The sequence below is a fragment of the Triturus cristatus genome, chromosome 9 (assembly GCF_964204655.1).
Source record: "Triturus cristatus chromosome 9, aTriCri1.1, whole genome shotgun sequence".
NCBI classification, from domain to species: domain Eukaryota; kingdom Metazoa; phylum Chordata; class Amphibia; order Caudata; family Salamandridae; genus Triturus; species Triturus cristatus.
The window spans coordinates 1,059,591,873-1,059,613,629 of NC_140592.1; the positions used below are offsets into that span (position 1 = coordinate 1,059,591,873).

At 48.5% G+C, this 21,757-nt stretch overlaps 1 protein-coding gene across 6 annotated transcripts in view; it reads right to left on the bottom strand.

Annotated features, from left to right (window-relative positions):
* DORIP1 (dopamine receptor interacting protein 1) overlaps window positions 1–21,757 on the bottom strand; it is a 119,852-nt gene that overhangs the window by 33,439 nt on the left and 64,656 nt on the right. The gene's annotated exons all lie outside the window — the stretch shown is intronic.

Below are 21,757 nucleotides of genomic sequence, written 5' to 3' on the forward strand. Positions count from 1 at the left end.
AACGTTGAAGAGCATTGTTGTTCCCAGGGGGGGCCAAATAAAGTGAGACAGAGGGGTTGCAAAGTGGCCAGATTGATTTTATTTGCTTCCAAGTACACCAGCATCAGAGTTTGCCAGTGCAGTGCGACTTTCGTTGTCTCGTCTAACTTTGAACAGCATTGTTGTACCAAGGGGGGGCGAAAGAAAGTAGGACAGAGGGGTTGCAAAGTGGCCAGATTGATTTTATTTGCTTCCAAGTACACCAGCATCAGAGTTTGCCAGTGATGTGCTTCTTTCGTTTTTTTGTCTTTCTTTGAACAGTATTGTTGTTCCCAGGGGGGGCGAAATAAAGTAAGACAGAGGGGTTGCAAAGTGGCCAGATTGATTTTATTTGCATCCAAGTACACCAGCATCAGAGTTTGCCAGTGCAGTGCGACTTTCGTTTTCTCGTCTAACTTTGAGCAGCGTTGTTGTTCCCAGGGGGGGCGATATAAAGTAAGACAGAGGGGTTGCAAAGTGGCCAGATTGATTTTATTAGCATCCAAGTACACCAGCATCAGAGTTTGCCAGTGAAGTGGTACTTTCGTTTTCTCGTCTAACTTTGAACAGCATTGTTGTTCCCAGGGGGGGGGGGCGAAATAAAGTAAGACAGAGGGGTTGCAAAGTGGCCAGATTGATTTTATTTGCTTCCAAGTACACCAGCATCAGAGTTTGCCAGTGATGTGCTTCTTTTGTTTTTTTGTCTTCCTTTGAACAGTATTGTTGTTCCCAGGGGGGGCGAAATAAAGTAAGACAGAGGGGTTGCAAAGTGGCCAGATTGATTTTATTTGCATCCAAGTACACCAGCATCAGAGTTTGCCAGTGCAGTGCGACTTTCGTTTTCTCGTCTAACTTTGAACAGCATTGTTGTACCAAGGGGGGGCTAAATAAAGTAAGACAGAGGGGTTGCAAAGTGGCCAGATTGATTTTATTTGCATCCAAGTACACCAGCATCAGAGTTTGCCAGTGCAGTGCGACTTTCGTTTTCTCGTCTAACTTTGAACAGCATTGTTGTGCCAAGGGGGGGCTAAATAAAGTAAGACAAAGGGGTTGCAAAGTGGCCAGATTGATTTTATTTGCATCCAAGTACACCAGCATCAGAGTTTGCCAGTGTAGTGCTACTTTAGTTTTCTCGTCTAACTTTGAACAGCATTGTTGTGCCAAGGGGGGACTAAATAAAGTAAGACAAAGGGGTTGCAAAGTGGCCAGATTGATTTTATTTGCATCCAAGTACACCAGCATCAGAGTTTGCCAGTGTAGTGCTACTTTAGTTTTCTCGTCTTCCTTTGAACAGCATTGTTGTTTCCAGGGTGGGAGAGTGTACCATTTCTGGAGGTACTGCAATACCTGGTTGATGGGTGAATTGGAAAACACAATGTGCACCATGGTTCTGTGTTTATGGATGTGGTCTACCATACTGCTTATGTTTTGTAAGGATGTAAGCAATGGACAGTGAAACGGTTCCCTTCAGGGCACTCTAGTCATGTCCATAACTTTTCAGGTGAAACCACTCGCTGATTTCTGAATAGTTAGTGAGAGATCGTTTAGGTAACCATGTTGTTTCTGCTTACATTTCACATGCTTTGCATTCCCTAGGAGTGTTTTTTTTTTTTTTAGGCAGCGTATTACTCTTATCAAGTGCATAATTTGAATTGAGCCACATCCAAGTGTTTATAGCGGGCACAATTAGGTTATAGCTGAAGGCAGTGCGAGTTTCTCTCAGTGGGCAAGTATGGCGTTCAGTGGGGATGTGGCACTATGGCCGGAGCTGTTGAATTTGGAAATGGGGAACCGGGTTCAGCATTCATGACCAGTCCACCACACCACTGTACTTTCGCATGCTAGACCGTAGAAGGCCCCACTAGACCTTAGAAGGCTTGATGTCTTAGCACAAGCAGGTGTACTGTAGTGGTGTCAACTTACAAAAGAGTACAAAGTACAAGTAGAGGTATAAAAGTGCAATAAATGGCAGACACGCAAAACACAGGAACACACTGGGTAGGCACTTCTACAGGCATGGAGAACAGAATTTCCTATAATGTAAAGACTTCCTTCACACAATAGAGGGTGTGAATTAAGTTTGGAAGTGTCTTTGCAGGAGGAGAACTTTGAGGTTAGTTTTGAAGGACTGGGAAGAGGGAGGGGGTGGTCCAGAGCGGAGGCTCAGTTCCAGATTCTCGCCGCTTTGCTTGTAAAGGATTGGGCCATCGATCTTTTCTTTTTGAAAGTGGGAGGTTCAAGCAATATATTTTGCGCAGTACGTGATGGTATAGAGCATTATATGCATATGTTACAATAAAGTTTTTTTTCTTCTTTTTATTCTAGTCTAAAGCTTTTCGACGGTGGCTGTTCTGCAGTTTTGTGTAGTTGCATTGTGTTGGTAAGAAATTTTTTGTTGTTGTGTTTACACCAAATGAGTAATAATATAATGTCTGAATGAATTTGTTTTGTAAGTGATGTCATAATGGCAGCATATTTAGTTAGTGGTTTGAGCATGAAATTCTTTGCGATGTGTTTTGCATAGTCTTATGTGTAATTTCTTTTCTCTTTCTTTTTTAGTGGGATATTGTTGATCCATACTGTGTCTGTACAGAGTTGGTGGTGGTGAGTAGTTTAGCTGCCTCTGGCAAGTGAGTGGTATTGTTTTGGAGTATATTTGAGTTTTTGACAAAGGTGCTTTTTGTTTACTACTTATTTCACAAAGAGTTTGTTGTTGTTGACTTGTTTGACAAGTTACCTTTATTAGTAAGCAATATGGCTAGCCGTAGAATGACTGCTCAACAGGTGGTCGGTATGCTTCTTGAATCTTCCTCTGAGCAGGATTATGAGACTGACAGTGCGTCTGAGGGAGAGGAGGGAGGGGAAGATTCTGGCAGTGAGTTTTCACTCAACATGGAATCATCGGATGATGAAGGTACTCTCAGTGCAGATGAAGGTACTCTTGGTGTGGATGAAGCAACTCTCAGTGCGGATGAAGTGCCTGTCTTAGAGGAGGAAACTGCTGTGCCGATGGTGCAAGAGGCATCTGGATTGTAGTCTGAGGCTGCTAGGCTTCCTACTGGAAGTGCTGGACTTTGGGTTGATCCAAACATGGTGCAGCCGGTTTTGCCTGCCTTTAGCGGTGATGCGGGGTGTACAGTGGATTGTGAACACTTTTCGCCTATACAGTTTTTTCAGTTGTTAATGGATGATGTATTTTTGGGTGAGATTGTTGAGCAGACGAATTTGTATGCTGAACAGTTTTTGAGGAACAACAGCGACAAACTCAGGCCCCAGTCTAGAGCTACCCGGTGGACTCCCACATATCTGGAAGAGATTAAGAAGTTTTTGGGTTTGACTTTATTGATGGGTGTGGTAAGGAAGCCAACCTTGGCTTCATATTGGTCTACTAGCCCCTTGTTGGCAACTGCCATATTTCCTGCAGTTATGACTCGTAATCGGTATTTACTTTTGCTACGTATGCTGCATTTTGTTGATAATTCTATGGCGTTGCCACGAGATCACCCTGACTGTGACCGTCTTTTTAAGATTCGGCCCGTTCTTGATCACTTTGTGGATCGATTTTCTGAGATCTATACTCTAGGGAAAGAAATATCTATTGATGAGTCTTTGGTCTTGTTCAAGGGCCGTTTGGTTTTTAGGCAGTACATCCCTAGCAAGAGGGCACGCTATGGAATTAAGCTGTATATGTTGTCTGAGAGTAGGACAGGATATGTTTTTAATTTTCGTGTGTACACTAGTAAAGATTCTACTATTGACCCCCCAGGTTGTCCGTCCACTTTTGGAGTTGCAGAGAAAATTGTGTGGGATCTTGCTAGGAGACCGTTTAACAGAGGCCACCATTTGTACCTTGATAACTTCTATACTGCTGTGCAATTATTTAAGGAATTGTATAAAGTGGACACTTTTGCATGTGGCACAATCCACTCTAACCGTAAAGCTTATCCGAAAGAGCTTGTTTGCAAAAAACTTCAGAAGGGGCAGTGCAGTTCCTTGCGTAGTGATGAACTACTAGCTGTAAAATTTGTGGACAGGAGGGATGTGTACATGCTGACTACCATCCATGATGAGAGTACTTCACCTGTGGCTGTTTGGGGTCAGGTTGCTGAAGTGCGCAAACCTGTGTGCATTCTAGACTACAATAAGCACATGGGTGGTGTTGACAGAGTAGATCAGAGGTTGGAACCTTACTCTGCTATTCGGAAGGCTTATGTTTGGTATAAGAAGTTGTCCATCCATTTCTTCGAATTAGCAATGTTCAATGCTTTTATTGTGTTCAAGGAGTGTTCTCCTGCGTCAAAGTTGACATTTCTTCAGTTTCAGCACTCTGTGATAGCTAGCCTTGTTGTGTGTTCCTAGATTTGGAGTGGTGGAGGATGTGGTTCGATTGAAAGATCGCCACTTTCCTGATTTCATCCCTCCCACACCGGCAAAAGATTTTCCAACTAGGAGATGCAGAGTCTGTTGGCGAAGAGGTACGTGGAAGGAGATTCGTATGTACTGCCCCGACTGTCCATCTAAACCTGGGCTGTGTGTCCCTGCTTGTTTTAGAGCGTACCATACGCAAAATAATTTTTGGGAGCATTCATGAGTGGTAAAGTTAACTGATTGGTTTGTATTCTTTGAAAAATTTGATTCTGTTTCAAGGTTGGCGTTCGTGCAATGTGTTTAGTTTCTGATTTTGTGTTTGTAGATTTGTATCTATTTGTGATTTGTTTGTGTTTTTATGTTTGTCTAAAGAAATCCTAAGTGTGTTGGCAGTGTGTGTGGACTGGCACTTCTTTGGCGGTGTACGTGGAATGGTGCTTGGCTGGCGGTGTGCATGGACTGGTGCTTGGCTGGTGGTGTGCTGGTGCTTGGCTGGCGGTGTGCGTGGACTGGTGCTTGGCTGGCGGTGTGCATGGACTGGTGGTGTGCGTGGACTGGTGCTTGGCTGGTGGTGTGCGTGGACTGGTGCTTGGCTGGCGGTGTGCGTGGACTGGTGCTTGGCTGGCGGTGTGCGTGGACTGGTGCTTGGCTGGCGGTGTGCGTGGACTGGTGCTTGGCTGGCGGTGTGTGTGGACTGGCGATTGGCTGGTGGTGTGCCTGCACTGGCGGTTGGCTAGCGGTGTGCGTGGACTGGTGTTTAGCTAGCGGTGTGCGTGGACTGGTGATCGGCTAGCGGTGTGCGTGGACTGGCGCTCGGCTGGCTGTGTGTGAGTAGTGACTTGCTGCTGGTCACTACACACACTGCTGCTAGCTGAGTGCCACTCCACGCAATCCATCTGCTTGTGTAGTTGCTGTGTCAGGAATGTGGGCGTGTGAAAGTGATGGGCCCTTGAATGGCGCTGTGTGCTGGTGTGAGTTTTGTTATGTGATGGGCCCGCGGCTGGCGGTATGAATGGTTTTGTATGTCTCACGCGTATGAAAGGTGTATGAATGGCCTGTAAAGAGGTTGGTGCCTTGTCGTGGCTTTACAGCTCACGAGCTGTGAGTCAATGGTTCAGTTTCTCGCCCTTTCAATTATTAACAGTGCATTTCATTTTTGTGAAATCACTTGCTAATACAATTGTATATTCTGAACCATCACTCACTCTCGTGCCAAATCCAACCAGTATGTGTGTGTGCTTGAGGATTAGATGGCTGTGCAGTAATATTTGCCTTTCTGGAGCAGGTTGTACCTTGTTCCTTTTGTGAATTTTGTAATGTGTTGTTTTTGTGCCTGGTGGTGCGAATGGTCTTGTGTGTATCACGTATGAAAGGTGTGTGAATGGCCTGTAAAGCGGTTGGTGCCTTGCCGTGGCTTTACAGCTCACGAGTCATTGGTTCAGTTTTTTCTCCATTGAATTATTGACAGTGCATTTCATTTTTGTGAAATCTCTTGTTAATAAAATTTAATATACTGAACCATCACTCGCCCTCGTGCCAAATCCAACCAGTATGTGTGTGCGTTTGAGGAATAGGTGGCTGTGCAGGATTCTTTGTCTTTTTAGTTTCTCTGCCAAGGTGTATGTTCCATGTAAAAATAACCCGCCAACTGTAGATATTGTCGTAAACCCATGGGAGTTCATGGTGATGTCTCTCTTGTGAATTGCAAAAAGGTTTTTTATCCTCAATGTCCTGCAAACCTCAAAATATCTGTCACATTGTCCATGCAATATTGTGCCGAAATTCTCACGTTGTAGAAACAATGTCAAAACGTTCTGGTTTTGCAAGGGGGTCAACTGTCTTTTTGGCCTGTGCTCGGCGGCCATCTAGGGAAACCTACCAAACCCATACATTTCTGAAAACTAGACACCCGGGGGCTTCCTGGAAGGTATGGCTTGCGTGGATCCACCAAAGTTTCCTTACCCAGAATCCCCTGCAAACCTCAATTTTTGCTTAAAAAAAAAAATCACTTTTTTCACACATTTTGGGGTGGGAAAGTAGTGGCATCACCGGGCTCACACAAATTTACCACCACCCAGCGTTCCCCCAGGTCTCCCGGTAAAAATGGTGCCTCACTTGTGTGGGAGGCCCAAGTACCCGCGGCAGGCAAGGGCCCAAAACGTAGTGAGGCGACATCAAAATGGCCTATCGCAAAACCACCTGGTTTTGCAAGGGGGGTCACTTAGGTTTTTGGCCCGGTGCTCGGCGGCCATCTAGGGAAACCTACCAAACCCACGCATTTCTGAAAACTAGACACCCGGCGGCTTCCAGGGAGGTATGGCTTGCGTGGATCCCCCAACGTTTCCTTACCCAGAATCCCCTACAAACCTCAATTTTTGCTGAAAAAAATCACTTTTTTTCATACATTTTGGGGTGGGAAAGTAGTGGCATCACCGGGCTCACACAAATTTACCACCACCCAGCGTTCCCCCAGGTCTCCCGGTAAAAATGGTGCCTCACTTGTGTGGGAGGCCCAAGTACCCGCGGCAGGCAAGGGCCCAAAACGTAGTGAGGCGACATCAAAATGGCCTATCGCAAAACCACCTGGTTTTGCAAGGGGGGTCACTTAGGTTTTTGGCCCGGTGCTCGGCGGCCATCTAGGGAAACCTACCAAACCCACGCATTTCTGAAAACTAGACACCCGGCGGCTTCCAGGGAGGTATGGCTTGCGTGGATCCCCCAACGTTTCCTTACCCAGAATCCCCTACAAACCTCAATTTTTGCTGAAAAAAATCACTTTTTTTCACACATTTTGGGGTGGGAAAGTAGTGGCATCACCAGGCTCACACAAATTTACCACCACCCAGCGTTCCCCCAGGTCTCCCGGTAAAAATGGTGCCTCACTTGTGTGGGAGGCCCAAGTACCCGCGGCAGGCAAGGGCCCAAAACGTAGTGAGGCGACATCAAAATGGCCTATCACAAAACCACCTGGTTTTGCAAGGGGGGTCACTTAGGTTTTTGGCCCGGTGCTCGGCGGCCATATAGGGAAACCTACCAAACCCACGCATTTCTGAAAACTAGACAGCCGGCGGCTTCCAGGGAGGTATGGCTTGCGTGGATCCCCCAACGTTTCCTTACCCAGAATCCCCTGCAAACCTCAATTTTTGCTGAAAAAAATCACTTTTTTCACACATTTTGGGGTGGGAAAGTAGTGGCATCACCGGGCTCACACAAATTTACCACCACCCAGCGTTCCCCCCGGTCTCCCGGTAAAAATGGTGCCTCACTTGTGTGGGAGGCCCAAGTACCCGCGGCAGGCAAGGGCCCAAAACGTAGTGAGGCGACATCAACATTGCCTATCCCAAATGTCGCCTCACTACGTTTTGGGCCCTTGCCTGCCGCGGGTACTTGGGCCTCCCACACAAGTGAGGCACCATTTTTACCGGGAGACCTGGGGGAACGCTGGGTGGTGGTAAATTTGTGTGAGCCTGGTGATGCCACTACTTTCCCACCCCAAAATGTGTGAAAAAAGTGATTTTTTCAGCAAAAATTGAGGTTTGCAGGGGATTCTGGGTAAGGAAACGTTGGGGGATCCACGCAAGCCATACCTCCCTGGAAGCCGCCGGGTGTCTAGTTTTCAGAAATGCGTGGGTTTGGTAGGTTTCCCTAGGTGCCGGCAGGGCTAGGGTTCAAAAACTACAGCTAGTCACTTTGCCAAAAAGGGGTCATTTTTCACTGCAAAACTGAGGTGTGACCACGTTGCGTTTTGCGCCGTTTCCTGTCGCGGGCACTAGGCCGACCCGCACAAGTGAGGTACCATTTTTCTCGTAGGACTTTGGGGAACGCGGGGTGGGTGGAAATTTGTGGATCCACGCAGATTCCAGAACTTTCCATCCCAGAAATGTGGGGAAAATGTGTTTTTTTTGTCATTTTTTTACGTTTGCAAGGGATTCTGGGTAACAGACCATGGTGGGAGGCAGTCAAGTCACCCCATCCTGGATACCCCTGGGTGTCTAGTTTTAAAAAATGTATAGGTTTGCTAGGTTTCCCTAGGTGCCGGCAGGGCTAGGGTTCAAAAACTACAGCTAGTCACTTTCACAAAAAGGGGTCATTTTTCACTGCAAGATGGAGGTGTGACCACGTTGCGTTTTGCGCCGTTTCCTGTCGCGGGCACTAGGCCGACCCGCACAAGTGAGGTACCATTTTTCTCGTAGGACTTTGGGGAACGCGGGGTGGGTGGACATTTGTGGATCCACGCAGATTCCAGAACTTTCCATCCCAGAAATGTGGGGGAAAATGTGTTTTTTTTGCCATTTTTTTACGTTTGCAAGGGATTCTGGGTAACAGACCATGGTGGGAGGCAGTCCAGTCACCCCATCCTGGATTCCCCTGGGTGTCTAGTTTTCAAAAATGTATAGGTTTGCTAGGTTTCCCTAGGTGCCGGCAGGGCTAGGGTTCAAAAACTACAGCTAGACTCTTCGCAAAAAAAAGTGTACATTTTCAGTGTGAAAATGTGGTGTGTTCAGCTTAGGTTTTGAGCCACTTCCTGTCGTGGGCACTATGCCTACCCACACAAGTGAGGTACCATTTTTATCGGGAGACTTAGGGTAGTTCAGATTTGTAAAGCAACTGTTATTACCTATTGATTTTGGATGCATTTCTCCCTTCCAAATGAAAGACATTGTGTAAAAAAAAAGTCATTTTGAAAAATGACCAATAATTGTCATGCAAGTATGAGTATTCCCAATTTCGAAAATGTGCAAATATGCACTGTTTCTAAACTCTGTAATTTGTTCCCATTTCAGAAATACATAGGTGTCTTTCATACCAATTTTTCCATGTATACATTTTCCAACAATAATTGCTATATACCCGGAACAAAAAAAAAAAAACATTACAAAATGCTGCTCAGTTTTTTAGTCTGGGTTCGTTGGGCTCTTGGTGAACCTACAAGTCCTATATATCCCCACAACCAGTAATGTCCAGCGGATGCAACGGTATATTGCTTTCAAAGAGCTGTCATAATTAGAAGAAGTTACAGGTGAAAACGTTGACACAAAAGGCTGTTTTTTTCAACTAAATTTCAATTTATCCTACATTTAACTGTTTGTTTCTATAAAAAAACCTTGATGGATCTACACAAATGACCCATTGCTGAATTCAGAATGTTGTCTTCTTTTCGAAAGGATCCACTATTGCTTTTGTACCCATTTCTGCCACTAACTGGAAGGAGGTCAATAGCACAAAAAATAGCAAAAATAGGCTATGTCCCAGAAAAATGCCAAAACGGTGTAAAAAATGTTGGGTTTCTGACAAAAGTCAAGTATCCCCGAAAAGCTGGGAAAATGGTGATTTCAACCCCACAAACCCTTTTTTGATAACATTTGCAGGGAAAAACCCAGATGCTTTCATTTGCAGCCAGTTTTTCCAATTTTTCCCCAAAAAAATAAAAAATTTTGCTGTATTTTGGCTCTTTTCTGTGACCCCTCCAGGGGAATCCACAAACCCTGAGTACCTTTAGAATCCCCATGATGTTGGAAGAAAAGGACGCAAATTTGGCGTGGCTACCTAATGCGGTCAAAAAGTTACAGGGGCCTAAGCGCGCACTACCCCAAATAGCCAAAAAAAGGCCTGGCACAGGAGGGGGAAAAGGCCTGGCAGCGAAGGGGTTAAACTATTCGGCCTACTAGTATGGTTGTCATGTGACTCCTACATCTTGTAGTCCTTAGTCTTATGTAACATTTTCTATACAGTGATTTACACACATATTGATTGTCTGTGTAATGTGTGTGATGTAAAGTGCTCTGACAACCTACAATGGTAGGAGTGGTGCTGTAATCAAATTAAATGCATCTGATAGAGAGTGTGGGTATGAAAACTTGAGGTGCACGTTTTTTTTTTTTTTTGCCACTAGCATAAGACCCACTGTAGGGGTGACAGGCGGTGATGGGGTTGATACCAACGGCTCGACCCCCTCTGAGCGCATTATCAGGAATGGAGAAGGGGGCATGAATGGGCTAGGAACAGCTACAGAGGACCTGGTAGATACAGACTCTGCATTGTTTGATGGCAAATTTTATTCAATGCCAGAAGCCAGATCTATCTGCTGTATCGGAGGATGACGGTAACAGTCTGCAAGGCGAGCGGGGTGATGATGAGGTGGCACTTACAGACGAGGAATACTTGTCGGAGGAATCCGGTGACACGGCTCATTCACCCACACAGATGAGGGGGCTGGTGGATTATCAAGACACGGTCCGGCGAAACCCCGAAACCGAAGGGGTCTCACAGGAAATGACCCCTCTTGTACAACCGCTGTGGGCATCGGGGGGAAATGAGTCTCAACTACAGGAGCAGGACCAAGACCAAGGCGTTAATGGAGTAACTCTGGACTTAATATATAAGAGCATTATGGCTCACCGGGTTGAGACCAAGGCTGAAAGTAATCGCACTCAGGGTGCAGTACGGAAACTACAGAACACTATGCGGCGGATGGTTAAGTCCGTTAACGAACTTACCACGCGGGTGACAGACACAGAGGAACGCACATCGAGCACTGAAGATATACTCACTAAGCAACAATCTGCGATAGAGACTCTGCAGGCTACTAGAGTGGATATGGAGTGGAAAATGACGGATCTGGAATACCGCGCTCGGCGCAATAATCTGCGTGTTTTGGGAATTCCAGAGATGAAAGAAGGGTAAGACGTTCGAAAGTTTATAATTGAGACTTTTGCAGAAGCATTCCCAGAGTTAGCTGAATGGCAGTGGGAGAACGAGATTACTAGGGCACATAGATATCCATTTGTACTGCGCAAGACTCACGGGGAGTCAAAGGCCCCGGCAGGTACTAAAGCTTTTCCACGAGCGATATTAATTTGTGTGAATAATTTTGTTCTGAGGGAAGCACTATATGATCTTGCTCGCCCGGACAAGCGGCGCAAGGGTTCTGGATGTGACTTTTTTGTCAGGCCGGACTATTGCCCAGCAACTGTGTCTTTAAGATGGCAATTTCGACAACTATTTCAGCCATTTCAAGCTAAGGGCGCGCAGGTATTCCTCTTGAACCCTGCTAAACTCAAGGTGATTTATAAGGGGCAACCTAAATATTTCACCTCGGAATCTCAGGCGCAAGCATATCTGAAGTCTATTGACACCAATGGTGGAGCACCTTAAAAAAAAGGGGGAAAAAAAAAAAAAAAGAAAAAAGAAAACAAAAAAAACACAGTTAGATATAGTGTTACTTTAATGTGTGGGGTATATTGTTTACTAGAGGTGAATTAAATAAGAGGGAGGAGAGGCAGCATCAGCCTGCACCAATCGGACATTTTTGGCTTTGCAATGCTATCTGTGTATTTTTTGTCTTTTTTAGCTAATTTTTTTCTTTGGAGCAGAAAAGCAGGTCTGTTTAGTGAGCGACACTCGAGCTTGACTATGCAATTAAAAGTATATATGGAGTAATGGGATAAGGTGCCGCTCTGAAGGATGTTCATACAGAAGGTTAGAAAATATGATTAGAAATATGTCGCTTTAGTAAGAACAGATAACAGATAAATATAGGAGAGGGCAACGGCCTGGCAGGTCCTCTGCCGAGGTGGATCTTGCACACTCGCATCACTAAGGACTATGTCCTTTTGCTCACAAGGGGTGGTTGAAGTGGGGAGGGGGAAAGGGAGGGTGGTCTCGGTGTGGGGCCAGCGGGGTTGGGGGGGGCCAGAGGGGTGTGGTTAAAAAGGGAAAAACAGAGATCACAGGTATATTCTTTACTGATTATGTGGAAGTAATGCAGGACAGGGAGCAGAGTGTTTCTTCTTTTTTAGAGTTAGAGTCAGATGGCAGCTAGAATGCTAAGAATAGGTACGCTAAATGTGAGAGGACTGAATGCTTTAAACAAAAGGCAACGAGTTGCTCGTGAATTGCAGTGGCTTAACTGCGATATTATTGCACTTCAAGAGACACATCTAGCATGGTCTAAGCGAAAGTATTTAAGTGATCTAGGGTATAGTGTGCTGGTGTGTACTAAGCAGTCTACTACAACTCGTGGAGTGGCTATACTAGCAAGGAAAAATCTGGTTGATGGTGGACGCGTTTTAGAGGACAGTGCTGGTAGGTGGGCAATCACGGAATGTAATGTAGGAACTTTTAAATGTACGGTTTGCTCCATCTATGGATCAAATTTTGATGAGGCTGCAGTCCTGGAACACCTGAATGTCCAATTAGCAACCTGGCCCGCTCCCGTAATTCTCTGTGGGGACTTGAATATTAATCTCCATTCTGGAACATTAGGTAGTGATCAATATATGTATGTAGGTAGGAAACCATAGGTATACAGGGCGCTAAGATCTATGGTGAATGCACATGGGCTAACAGACGCTTGGGCCTATCTCAGGAAGACTGATCCAGGATATACTTTTTTCTCGGCTCCTCACCAAAAACTATTTCGCCTAGATTATTTCTTAGTTTCACACAATTTGCTCCACGATGCACTAATATAGGTTAATCCCCGAGTGACTTCCGATCACGGGCCAGTAGTGCTGTCTATTCGGATACTATACCCACCCTGCAAGCCCCGTGAATTTTCTTTTGATCGTAAGTTATTGTTGGATGCTAAATTTCAAGAATATATGAGTGAGTGGGCCCGAGAGTTCTTTAATTCAAATGGGGGAAGTGCAGGGGCTGGGATAGTCTGGGATACGTTCAAAGCAGCTTTTAGGGGCGAGGTGCTCAGCTATGGATTGTACGCTCAAAAACAGCTGCGAAAGAAACTACAGGAGCTTTACCAGGATTTAGGCAAGGCGGAGGAGTTGCTGACTCAAGACATCGCTCATAATAGGGATACCCATGAGACATCAGCCGAGGTGACGCGATTTAAGGCCAAGGTTAATAATCATTGGAGCAAGGAAGCAGCAAAGACCTTTGAGACTAAGAGACAGGTGTTGTATGAGTATGGGGAGGCAAGTGGGAGGTGTCTGGCCCAGAGAGTGAGGACTAGGGAAGCTACTCAGCGAATTAAAAGTATGAAAAATGAAGCTGGACAAAATGAAGAAACCGAGAGTGGAATGCTAGAAGTCTTCAGAAGTTTTTATGCCCGTCTATATACAGCAGAAGAATATGACAGCAATAGAGCTCGGTCCTTTCTGGGGCAAAATGCCGGGCAAAAATTAGATGAAGGATTAGCAGATATATTGGAGGCCCCTATAGAGATGTTTGAATTGGAAGCGGCTATTAAAGCATTACCAGTAGGAAAGGCTGCGGGTCCGGATAAGCTTCCGCTCGAGATATATAAATCTTTTTTTCAAGTTTTAAAACAGGACATGTTAGCCACATTCTGAATGGCGCAGAAAGGGGAGCATCCTATAACATGGGGCAAAGCGAGAATTGTAGTGTTTAGAAAAAAGGAAAAACCGCCGGATTTACCAGGCTCATATCGGCCTATCTCATTATTAAATACAGATGGGAAAGTATATTCAAAGATTCTAGCTACCAGACTTTCAGAAGTGATAACCCCTTTGGTTTCTATTTATCAGCATGGGTTCATCCCAAAACGCGGCACAACTGATCACGTTAACCGGGTGATTACTCTAATTGATCACGCAAATGTGTCGGGGAATCCACTGAGTCTTATATTACTGGATGCAGAGAAGGCCTTCGACCAAGTGTCGTGGGCCTTCTTATGGGATTTGATGAAACTTCAGGGATTTGGGCCAAATTTTATTAAATCAATTCAGGTGCTCTACCAACAACCTAGTGCACGGATCAATGTAATGGGGCTTCAATCAGCAGTGGTACCAATACAACGAGGGACTAGGCAGGGATGCCCATGCTCTCCGCTGCTGTTTGCTTTGTATATAGATCCATTTTTAAAAATGATAGAAAAAAGCAGCAGGGTACCTCCAGTCAGGATACAATCTCAGCAGTATCGTGTATTGGCGTACGCTGATGATGTAGCCGTGCTCTCACCAAGACCGTCTATGGCTATGCCCGAAATCGAAAATCTCGCAAGGGCATATGGATCGGTATAGGGGTACAAGTTAAATACCGCTAAGACTCAGATACTATGAATGAATATTAAGTCTTACGATGATCCACGAGTCTCAGACAAGGTTATTTATCTGGGAGTGCAGATTAGCGCTCGAGCCTTGACTACGGTAGAAGTCAATTGGCAGAAGCTGATACACGGGGTCCGCAAGCAGTTGGATCAGCTAGAATGTTTACATTTGACACTGGTTGGTAGATGCAACATCCTGAAAATGATGGTATTACCTAAGGTGTTATATCTTTATCGGTGTATATCATTAGAGATTGCCTGTACACTTATTTCACAATTGCAAGCAATTTGCATGAGGTTCATGTGGTCCCAGGGGAAAGTGCGTCGGGCTAATAACTACATGATGCTTCCTAGGGCAGTGGGTGGCTGGGCAGTCCCTGATTTCCTTTTGTATTACTATGTATGTATGTTGCAGCGAATGAATATTTTATTAACCGGTCAGGGACCTGTGGAGCCAGCACTGCAACCTTCTATATATTCTTTGCTTTTAGGGGCCGAAGCTAGGAACCGTCTTTTTATTGACATCGATTGGAACTATTACAAGCGCACTAGGTTCAAAGTGATAGCCGCTGCGTATAAGATTTGGAAGGTAATAAGGAAGCAGTATAATATTCGAAGTGTGTCTATCTATACCCCTTTAATTGCACCGATATTGCATCCCAGTATCTGCTGGGATCGTATAGTGTATTGCATCCCAGTATCTGCTGGGATCGTATAGTGGTTAATTGGCGCTCAAGAGGCCTAATTACAGTAGGAGAGGTCTATACATCAGATGGGTTAAAATCTTTCTCCCAATTGAAGGAACAATATCAGCTGTCCACTTCGCACTTTTTTAAGTATCTGCAGTTGCGTGAGTAATTTGTTAAACTGAATATTGTGAATGTGTCTAATCCTCTTATTGAGGCAAATAAAAAGCGCGCTCGCATAGGGGTACTATATAATATAATCATTGAGGCAATGTCTAACGACTTGGAAGCTCATCGCATGAAATGGGAAGAAAGATTAATGTGCCCTGAAATACCGCTGGAGTTCTCGATTGAATTGGCTGGCCGCTTATTCATGTCTGCCAATCTTAAGACACAACATTATAAGACTCTGTTCTATCTTTATCGTACGCCTGATAACATTTCAAAGTGGGGTGGAGATCCAGATGGAAAGTGTTTCAGATGTAATACTCTACATGCTGATGTAGCACATATCTTTGGTACCTGCGTTAAATTATCAGAACTGTTCAGACACATAAACAGGTTTTTATCCGAGGTTCTGGGCGCTCCTATACAATTGTGAATTAGTGAGATTTTGTTGGGTATAGACAATGGTGGTGTGCGCACAGACCCCAGTAATGAAGTTTGTTATTTGATATTCATGGCAGCAGCAGTGCTAAGGATGTGTATTGCCTCAGCGTGGTTACAAACTGAGGCCCCCCCATTTGATGTGTGGAGAACTCGTTTTCTGTTCACGTATAATATGGAATACAATTTGTAGATCTTGAAGGGGAGGCGGAAAAAGGCATTGGGGCAGCGAATATGGGGCGCTGTTAGGGCATATATGGACACGCAAGACTGAGGTGTTAAGCTATTTAGCATACCTACTTTGCTTTTGTTCTTCTCGGCTCTTTTTCTTTTCTTTTTTCTTCTTTCTTCATTAATATTTTTTTTTTTTTCTTTTTTTCCCTCCATGCCCGAGGTTGCCACCGCCTCCCACGTCTTGACTTGGCCGTCAGCAAACATGTCACCCATGGTGTGTATACCTATCTCGTTAAGCGATCGCTGCACTGCTTCCTCATTACAAGGGGCCAGCCACACCGCCCAAGCAATTGACATTGCCGGTGAATATAGCTGCGCCCCCGACTCGCGCTGTAGTATACAGTTCCAGGCATGCCTAGTGGAGTTCAAGGAATCAAGAAATCCCGTGCGACGGTCCGGATGCTCAAAAATGACCGCGGGGAGCGGCAGAGGCGCCGCAAACAATGTCTCTAACTTGAGATACGGGACAGTCTCACCCCCGTGTATCCAGCTATGCGCCTGAGCCCCCTGCGCCACCCGATAGTACAGCTCCATGTCGGGCGCCCCTAGGCCACCCATCTGGTAAGGTAGCGTCAGTACTCTCCAGCTGGTCCGCGCCTGCTTGCCAGCCCACGCCAGCCTTATCATTGACGCCTGTAGCCGCGCGAAGAAAGCACGTGACAGCACCATGGGGATGTTCGCAAACAGAAACAGAAACCGAGGGAGTACCACCATCTTCATGATGGATATGCGCCCCAATAACGAAAGGGGCAGCTTGATCCAGGTCTCCACGTCGTCCTCCAGTTTACTGATGGCCCTTCCGTAATTCTCAGACAGCACCACCTCTGAGTCCCTATGGAGCTGGATCCCCAGGTATCGGACCGGTTCCTCCGACCATTGCAACGGGTATTCCATATCAAATGGGGTCGTTACCGGTGTCAGCGGGAACACGATAGACTTGTCCCAGTTAACCTTCAGCCCGGAGAGCGCTCCAAATTGAACAACCTCCCTCAACACTGGGGCCAGGTTATTTTCTGGGTCCCTGACATACAGCAGGGTGTCATCTGCATACGTGGATACCGTTATCCTATAAGTCGGAAAATTAATACCTCGTAGGCTGTGGTATTCACGCATAGCGCATGCCAGCGGTTCCGCCACCAGGGCGTACAGCAGAGGCGATAGGGGGCAGTCCTGCCTCGTGCCCCTCGAGATTGTTATCGGTTCCGTGACTCGATCGCCCAATCGTATTCTCGCCGTGGGGCCACTATACAGCACCCCTATCATTTGAAGGAAGATCGGGCCTAGCCCCATTCTCGTCAGGACCCGTCGCATGAATGGCCACTCGACAGAGTCAAAGGCCTTTTCCATGTCGAGGAAGACAGCGAGCGTGCGCACGTCAGGGCGAACATGTTGCATGACGCCAAACACTGTCCGCAAATTGTATGTGAGGTTCCTGCCCGGCATGAACCCCGCCTGCTCTGGGGCGACCAGTTCGGGAGCGAGAAGGGCCAACCGCGTGGCCAGGACCTTGGCATATAATTTCGCATCTACGTTGAGCAGCGATAGTGGTCGATAGGAGCTGCACTCATCGGGTGGTTTGCCCGGCTTCGGTATAGCGACCAAGAGCGCCTCGCGCATGGATGGCGGCATATGTCCCTTGATGCACATATCGTCGAACAGCGTCGACACGTGCGGCAAAAGCTGGTCTATAAAAGCGCGGTAGAACGCGACAGTGAGGCCATCAGCTCCAGGGGCGCTCTGCGCCTTCATGCTCGCAAGGGCCTCTAGAATTTCATCCCTCTCGATAGGCAGGGATAGAAACTCCCTGTGTTCGTTCGCTAGGAACGGCAACTTTATATAGTCCAGATAGTCCCCTATGCTGTCTTCCATCCCGGCTTGCTGAGAAGCGTAGAGCCTGGCGTAATACGACCTAAATCGCTCCACCACCTCCTCCTCCGCCGTGAGCAGCGAGCCATCCCCCGACTTGATCTGCGCGACGGCGGTTCTGCGTCTGCGAGCCTTGAGCAGATTAGCTAACACCGACCCCGGTCTGTCACCCTCACCATAAACCCTGGCCGTAGCGTACTTCCCTAGATGTAGCACCTCTGTATCAGCAGTTTCGTGGTACTCTGCCAGGAGAGTTTTTATCTCCTCAGTAGCGTCCTCTCCGCCCGTCTCTAGCAGTCTGGTCTCCAGTGCAGCCAGATTGCGCTCCTGCGTCGCAAGGCGCCGCCGGATATCCCGGAGTACCCCCGAGTGTTTGGCCATCGCCACTCCGCGAATGTAGACCTTAAAGGACTCCCAGACAGTCTGGAAATCCTCCACGGAGCCCAGATTGGTGGCAAAGAATAGCTCGATAGCAGCCGTCAGCTCCTCCTTAAATAGGGGATCCAGCAGCGAGTAAGGGGGAAATCGCCAAAGAAACGGCGGGGGGACCTTTCTGGGCGCCGCCAGGGAGACCAGTATCGGCGAATGGTCGGAAAGCGTGCGCGGGAGTACCGCGCACTCGCGTATCTGCGGTAGGAGGGGCGCAGATAGTAGCCAGTAATCTATCCGCGTATGCAGGTTATGGTATGCTGAGTAATGTGTGTAGCCCCCTATTGCCGGGTTACGAGTTCTCCACAAATCATCTAGATCCAAACAAAGCATACCTCGAGCAATCGCCTTCGCTGCCGCTGGTTGCGCTCGTTTCGGGCCGCCTGATCTATCCAGCTCCAGGTCCAACACTACATTAAAGTCGCCGCCCCAAAGCACATGCCGCGCGCCTGCATCCCCCACCGCTCCTGTCAGCGCTGTGAAAAACTCAGGGCAGTCATAGTTCGGCCCATAACAATTAACCAGGAGTAAATCCATGCCCTTTCCCTGGAAGCGCGTGAGCGCAAACCTGCCCGCGTTGTCTGTGGCAATGCACTGCAATCTGTGCTCCACCCGCGCGCTTACCCATGTCAGCACCCCTCTAGAGTGTGTAGTGAACCCCGCCGCATGTGCCTCCCGCAGGTCCCTAGTGCGTAGGATAGGGCTGTTATTAGGAAGATGCGTCTCCTGTAGGAAAGCAATATCTATCTTATGCCTCTTAAGATAGTGCATTACTTTACGGGCTTTGCGGTAATCATTAAGTCCCCTTACATTCCAAGTGAGGATTCTGAGTGTGTCGTGCCTCTCAGGTATGGCCGCTTCGGTGTTCGCCATAGCTTGCTCTAGGGTGCAAATCCCTCAACTGAGCGCGTCTCCAAGCGCAGGAGCATACTAGCAGATCAAAACGCGCACCCCGACCTAGTGACCTCAAACCCCCGTAACCCAAACCCCTCCCTCCCCCCCACCCACAGAAGACCCACCCCAACTCGGCCTTACAGACTCCCAAACTTGGGCACCCCATACCTCCCGCCACCCCACCCATAACTCTTGAACCCTCAAAGGTGTGGGACGCACACGCGGGCGGAGGTCGCTCAGCGCTCACACACTAGTGTGGAAGCGCCTAGTACCTAACTGCCGCCGCCCGGCCCAGCGAGCCACTATTATGTCTCCCGTTCCCTCCCAGCGCACTGTTATCACAACTCAGCGGCCCTCTCAGATGGTAGGCACCAGCAGCGTCCTCAATAACCACATCAAGGATTGGAGCAATTGGGGGATGAGTCACTGTCCATGTGCCTCCCTTTTGCGCCTAGTCAGGGGGGGGGGGGGGGTGCATCTCACACTGTACTGTACTCCCTAACGATATCGTCCAAACGCCCCCCTCCCGCGCCCCCCAAAGCCTACATCCCTTCAGCCAAGCATGTCCCGCCAAAAATACCAACTAGGTGAGTCCTGTCCTCATGGTCAGTCCTGTGCGTCCAGGTCGCCGTCTCTCTCGTCCCCCCGCGGTGACGTCGCTGGGCTCCGGCGCTGCTCCTTCGCCCAGTCCTTCAGCGCCTTTTGGAGTGCTTTAGGGTCTTGGAAGATGTGCGACTTGCCCTGCCGGTTAACTCGCATCTTAGCCGGGTACAGCATTGCATAGTCCACTCCTAGTTCCCGGAGCTGCTTTTTGGCAGGGGCAAACTGTCGCCTAGCCTCCTGCACCCGGGCCGTGAAGTCCGGGTAGAGCGAGATGGGCGACCCTTCGTAGGACAAGGTCTTCTTTTCCCGGGCAACTCTCAGCGCTGCATCCCGGTCCCTGTAGTTCAATAGTTTAGCTATAACCGGTCGGGGCGGTGCACCCGGCGGGGGCCTTGGGCCCAGGGACCTGTGCGCTCTTTCTACCACGAACATCCCGGAGAACACCTCTTTCCCCCAGCAGCGCAATCAGCAGTGTTTCCACGAAGGTCTCCATTCGGCCCGTGGCAGTGGACTCCGGCAGGCCAGTGATTCGCAAGTTGCACCGCCGAGAACGGGCCTCTAAGTCCTCCGTTTTGTCCTGCAGCATCTGCATTTGGCGCTCGAGCTTCTTGTGGTCGCGATCCAGTGTCGTCTGCGCGCTCTCCACCTCCGATATGCGACTGTCAGCTTGGTCCAGGCGCTCCGAGTGCTTGTCCAGGCGCTCCCCCATGCGGTCCATTCGGTAGGAGAGCGCGTCAATCTTAGCGCCCAGGGCTGTGATGCCGCTCTGCAACCCCTTCTCCATGGACAACAAGAGGCCCCTCAAGTCCCGGTCGTCCTCCGCGGGCTCAGATCCGCCTCCCGCAGCATCCTCCTGCGGTGTTTGCGGCTGGGGGCGCCGCTGCTCGAACTTCAGTTTTGACTGGGTTTTGTCGGATTTACCCATCTTGTACCAACACACCGTTCAGCGCAATGCCGTTCGGCCTGGGCACGCTCCCGCCGCCCCGTGGCTGTGGCGCAATCGCAGGCAGCCCTCCGCGGGCGTCCTGGTGGCTTACTCAGCACCCGTTGGCACCACCTGGCTCACCAGCCGTCTGTAGTCTTCACCGTGCTGCTGTTAGGCCACCCGCTCTGCCTCAGCTTCTCTCACTCCCTGTTCGTGGCGTTCGCGCCCAGCTCTACCCCGGAGGCACCTGGCCCGTGGTTTCTCCTATCCTGTTGACTACTCCGCACTGCCGCCGCCGGGTACACCGGTGCCCCCAGCCCAGGCCGCCACTTCAACGAGGCCCGGAAATGCCCCCAACGTTCCTCACTCCAAGACGCTCTTCCACTTATCCTGCTCGCCTCGGGGTTTGAAGGGGGTGCTGCTGACCTTCCGCGCTCCGAGCGCCGCGGGGCTCACCCAGGGCCTCCCAGCGTGCTCTCCGCCGATCTCGCTCGCTCCTTCTCGGCGCCCCGCTCAGGGCGCTATCTGCTGCCTCTGTGCACGCCGCGGGCCATCACATCCGATCTCTGTCCGCCACTATGCGCCTCGGGTCCGCCCCTCGCGGCCGTCGCCGGCCGCACGTTGCCTCACGTCGTCGGCCGTCCTCCTCACTCGAGGCTGGGGATCTGCGGCCTAGGACGCTTCCCGAGTCGCCGGCTCCGGAGGTCGCCCCTTCGCTTGAGCGGGCTGGAAATTACGCCGGCCGACTGCCCAGCACCTCAGGATGTTCCGCTGGGGCCAACCGTTGTTCTGGGAGAGGTTGGGATCAGGATTATTGGCGAATATTTGTCGTGGCTCGCCGGAGCTCCGAGCTCAGGCAGCCATCTTCGTTGCGAGCCAAGCTCCGCCCCCCCTTTCTTCATTAATATTTAAGGACAACTTAATATAAACTGATTAGTCATATATCTGTTTGTGATCTGGCAGGACCTAATGGAGGTGTTTTGATGTTGTTTTTTTTTACTAGATCACGTCAATGTTAGCAATGAATGATACAAGGGAACTGTTTCATGTATCAGTAGTATAAGTTGTCTTTCAGTCTGAAATATGCCGAATACTACTGTA